Below are 6000 nucleotides of genomic sequence, written 5' to 3'. Positions count from 1 at the left end.
AAAGATTAAGTTTAAATTTGGTCGAAAATCTCCGGGTCATCACAGTACCTACCCGTTAAAGAAATTTCATCCCGAAAATTGATCGAGGTTGTCATGTCTAACAATAAAAATGTTTTCATGACGAATATGAGTTGATAAATAGAGTTTCATCATTATTAATTAATTTAGATAAAACGATTCAATTATGTGAAGCGTACGAGTGAAGCTATCACAAAAGAGTGAAATGAATTAAATAGAGGTTCGCCTTTACTTTTGACGTAGTCACTGTTGAATTCCGGAATTCAAGGAATTTAAAGAAAATCTTCGTTATATATATAAGATTTGATTCGTCAGTGATTAAGGAAATTTAGATCTCTTTAATTAAATGCGGTCATCTGCCTCGATTGCTCTGTCGGATGTTTCCATTATAAATTTACCTCTTCCGTTTTATTATTCTCACCATTCCTATACTTTTTTTTTTAATCCATACTTCTAAAGATTGTAAAAATGCTTAATCCAGTACTGATCCTTGTCCTTCTTCTGACAATCGTTTCTGTCTTCCTCCTTTTTCATCTACCACCGAAGGAATCTGTTAACTTCTACTATTATCTTGAGGTTATAGTATTTTTCATTCTCCCGTGTATTTATGTTGCTATTCACATTGATATACACGGTTTGTAATTTATGTGTTTGTGATCGACTTTATATTTTCCCTTATATTTAGAAGTTCCATGCTTTTGTTTTCTCTTCCCGACTTCACGTCAAGCGAATAATGGTCTACAATTTCGTAGGTATAGAGTTTTGAACGTTCATAACATTCTAAGCAGGAAGAAACGTAATAACACGATTTGATTTGGTAAATTACCAGAATCACTGAGGATAGAACTATCAAGAATATATTTTATTGATATTTTCAGAGGTTAATTTGAATGAAAGAGTTATGTAACATGGCACATGACGAGGGTGAGATCTGTGAACCATCATCACGTTCCATTAGGAATTCAGCATGACTTACTGTAATATAATCACGTTGGCCAAGTGTCATTATATTATACTAACTCATGCTCAAATTCTTAACACTTCTCCAGAATTCATTCATAATTTATTTTTCAGAAGTTTCCAACATAATGTAATACAAATAGAACGAATGGGTAGATAATTTCGGACAAGAATATTTATGAAAATATTCTCAGAAATATCGAAGATATTTATGATGATATTTTGGAATTTCTAAGTTCTTAGGTTGATGAAGAAAGATTTTCCGCAAGATTCTAACATGACTTCGGAGCAAGGTATTCGTTGAAGGTTTCATCGGATCCAAAATTACCTGAATTCTTTGTATATATGGTATGGTCCTTTGTATATTCGTTGAAGGTTTCATCGGAGCAAGGTACTCTTTTATTTTGATAGTAACGAGAACTAGACCCAAGCCAATCCTCCTGTACACTGTCCAAATTATTGTTGATGCTGTATGTTTCTTTTAATATTAAACAAAGACGTACGACGAGAGGATGTGAAATAGAATGATTTCACTTTTGCTTTTCCTTAGCTTTTTGTCAATTTGCAAAAGAGAAAAAAAAAAAGAAGATAGTGATAGCCATCGATGGTAGCCTAGTAATTTTGTGAAAGCTAAATTAACGGGTCCAAAACGCTTTGTTAATTGCCAACCGAATTTAATTGGTAACACAAATTTGGCAGCTTATTATTATTCTGTTATTCCCATCGACATGAGCTAACCAAATTAAAACTATTATTGGACTAGTTTACGTGGGCTACTACATTTTTGTTGGGCCATGACTTCGTATCTTCTTATTAGGCCGAGAGCTTCATTTTTTTTTGGGCCGATACTTCTAGTCGGGCTGCCATATTCTTTTGGGCTTGCAACAAGTCCTTTTGGTGTTATAGGGCGAATAACGATATTGATGATTAACTTATGATTAGGATTAAGTGATGATACGTGATGCTAGGAAAATAATATGAAGATGATTATGATACGATCGATGATGATACAATCATGTTGATAATGCATGAAGATGAGTAGGTTAGACGATGAGTATAATGGTGGTGATAATAAAAATGAATTCGTTAATGGTTATGGAGAATTGTTATGATTATGAAGAGGGATGGTGATACGCGAATCATGATATTATGATCATGATAATCATGATGATCATGATAAATAATGATGATATCAGGATGAGGGTCACGATTAAGAATTACATGATGACGACGATAAATATGTTAACCAAATGACAATGATGATTTGGATGGTTCGTGAATCCGAAGTCAACCCTGCATTGTTCAATATAGTCATATGTATTTTTACTACAAAATACAGTATGGTGAGTTTCATTTACCTTTTTACCCTTTATATTTTTGGGCTGAGAATACATGCGCAACTTTTATAACTGTTTTTCGAAATAGACACAAGTAATCGAAATTACGTTCTATGGTTGAATGATCGAAACTGAATATGCCCCTTTTTATTAAGTCTGGTAATCTAAGAATTAGGGAACAGACACCCTAATTGACGCGAACTCTAAAGATAGATCTATCGGGCCCAACAAGCCCCATCCAAAGTACCGGATGCTTTAGTACTTCGAAATTTATATCATATCCGAAGGAGGATCCCGGAATGATGGGGATATTCTTATATGCATATTGTGAATGTCGGTTACCAGGTGTTCAATCCATATGAATGATATTTTTGTCTCTATGCATGGGACGTATGATTATGAGAAATGGAAGTATGAAATCTTGTGGTCTATTAAAATTATGAAATGATTCTTTATGATAAACTAATGAACTCACCAACCTTTTGGTTGACACTTTAAAGCATGTTTATTCTCAGGTACGAAAGAAATCTTCCGCTGTGCATTTGTTCATATTAGAGATATTACTTGGAGTCATTCATGACATATTTCAAAAGATGTTGCATTCGAGTCGTTGAGTTCATCAAGATTATTATTAAGTCAATTATATTTGGATATATTATGAAATGCTTTACATGCCTGTCAACTGTCGATGTAACGAAAGTTTGTCTTTTAAAAACAAATGCAATGTTTGTAAAATTTATCATATAGAGGTCAATTACCTCGCGATGTAATCAACTGTTGTGAATCGTTTGTAATCGATATGGACTTTGTCCGGATGGATTAGGACGGGTCCTCACAGTTGGTATCAGAGCGGTGGTCTTAGCGAATCAGGTCTGCATTAGTGTGTCTAACAGATAAGTCGTTAGGATGCATTAGTGAGTCTGGACTTCGACCGTGTCTGCATGTCAAAAGTTTTGCTTATCATTCCGTGTCGGAAATCATCTGCTTATCATCCTTAGGAAATTATTTGTTTATCATTCTTAGTCTGGACATGTCTTACTGCCTCTATTACATAGACAGTGTATCGATAAATTCATATCTTAGCGTATATGTTATTGTTACTTTTGCCTGACAGCTTCCGTAGATTCCTCCATAACTTATGGGATTTTTAGTATTATATATGCATATATAAATTATGTATTTCAGGGTACTAATCTACATCCTATAATCTATTTCTTATCAAAAATCCTTCATCTGATCGTACGAGATGAATCCTTCAACTAGTTCGAGTTCCTCGGATTCCGACAGCTATTTCGATAGTTATCCCGACAGTTATTCCGAATGGATAGTCATCTAAGATCCGAAAGCAACGTCAGCAGAATGAATCAACTAATCAGTCATCTCCAATTCATCTGATGGATTCATAGTCGACTTAATCAATGGAGATGCGTAGAAGGCAATCCCTTCCACTAACCGAATTCACCTTTTGGCGAAGAACCTGAAGCACTTACCGACGAACATGTTCGTAACACCATTTTCACCCTCATTTCTCGAATATCTCGCCACGACTATATCATAACCCAGATTCTAAACCTTATTCATCCGCTCGTTCTGACCGACAATCATCCCGGAGTAATACAAGAAGTCAATGAACTTCGCGCTCTAGTAATCAATTTGGAGAATATGGTGCAAAACGTACCAGCTTCAGCAACATCACCAGCACCAACATCAATACCAGTACCACCAACAACTCAAGTTCACATCATACACCTCAACATCTAATTATGTACCTCGAGCATAATCATCAATCTGTTAATCGTTCTACATCATTTATCTTCGTTCGACATGACGATTATGTAATCTTCAATGTTTTAGAGATTATATATTCTAGTTCTAACGGTAAATCAAATGAGATTAATATAATATTAACTCATTAAATCTATGATTACATCTGAAGAAAATATATCTGTAAGTATATTTTCATAAAGATTGTAATTAAAAATTCTTTCATATAAACTGTTAATGGAGAAAATATTTTAACGGGTAGGTAATACCCGAGGAATATTTAGATTTCACTTTAATAGGTTATACTGTACATTCTTCGAATCAGATTCAACATCCATTTACTATCCTACTTACATCTACAGAGATACAAATCCATTCACCACAGAATAACCATTTTCATTCAAATTCAATTTCATATTTGGATTTTTACTTACCAGAATCCAACAAGTGGCATAATGAAGAAATAATGGACACAATAAAAATTGATTAGAAATAGACTAATTAACAATATGGAATTTTGTTAAGAAACCATGCTAACTGTTCCAGCTAACTGTTCCTAGCTAACTGATTACATTCTATTTATCACATTTTATTTATTGCAATTTAATTATCGCAATTTACATTCCCGCAATTTTATTTATTGTCATCTAATTTCTGTTATTTACTTTACGCACTTTAGTTATCATTATTTAATTCCTGTTATTTATTTTACACACTTTAAATATCGGGACACGTATACAAGGTTTTGACATATCATATCGATGCATCTATATATATTATTTGGAATCACCATAGACACTCTATATGCAGTAATGATCGAATTCTCTATACAGGGTTGAGGTTGATTCTATAATAATATATATACTTTGAGTTGTGATCGAGTCTGAGACATGTACACGGGTCCCGATACGTATTAATTAATTCGGATATTATATATTAAGCTATAGATGTATTATCGGACTGTTAATTGTGGACTATCAAATATGGACTGTCGACATTGGATAATTAAAATGAATTAAAATATTGATTATAACATATGAAACTAAACATATCTTCAAGTTTGCCACTTGATTTCATCTTAAAATTCATTTGTATCTTGACGATTACAAATCTGCTTTCAAAATCTTTCACGATTCTTGAAAACACCTCCATCGAAAGGATGAACCAACTGCACATTACCTACGGAAGAAAAGATTGATGCATATTGTTGTGCACCTGAAAACTCTCGAAAATTGAGTAAACGTTTAATGTGTAGCTGTGCTAATTCCTTTGCGCTATTATTATCGAAAATAACTTTGCAATCTTTTTCCAAATTAGCCAATTTTGTCACAGCTCCAACAAGTCAACTTCGACTTTTCGTTCGAAACAACCTTATTATAACCTTGATATATATACGTGCTCTTTTATTGTTACCGGGGAACCTTTCATATTTTATCATATTACCAGCAGACGTACCAGCAACCTCGTTACTTCTTGGTTTAAATCTCTCTGACAAATCATTATATTTATTCATTGAAACCCTATCATATACTCATCCGCATCTTGTAACGAGAACTGCCATACTAATTACCGGGAATCAGCAAATTTGTATTTTGAGTCTCGCAACGTTTCCACATCAACAGTTATATGTATCCATATAATATTTATCTCTTAGAACTATGATCTTCCATTCTGAAATTCAGAAAAGCACCCAGTCTGTGAATTAATGTTCTAAATTTTGAAAAGTTGAATGAAGCAACAAAAACTATGGATGATTTTAACAGTCAAAAGTTTGATAAAAAAAAAAGATACGTTGGAAAAGCTCAAAAGGAAGTTTGGTACTGAAAAACGAATTGAGCAAACCATGAAGGAGACTCTGAGCAAATCACAAGGACTAAACTTGTACATAAAGAACCCTGATGATTCTGTTTCTGATGAAGTC

This window comes from Rutidosis leptorrhynchoides, chromosome 9, assembly GCF_046630445.1.
Source record: "Rutidosis leptorrhynchoides isolate AG116_Rl617_1_P2 chromosome 9, CSIRO_AGI_Rlap_v1, whole genome shotgun sequence".
In the NCBI taxonomy this organism is placed as follows: Eukaryota; Viridiplantae; Streptophyta; class Magnoliopsida; order Asterales; family Asteraceae; genus Rutidosis; species Rutidosis leptorrhynchoides.
Note: the sequence above shows the minus strand (reverse complement) of the source record.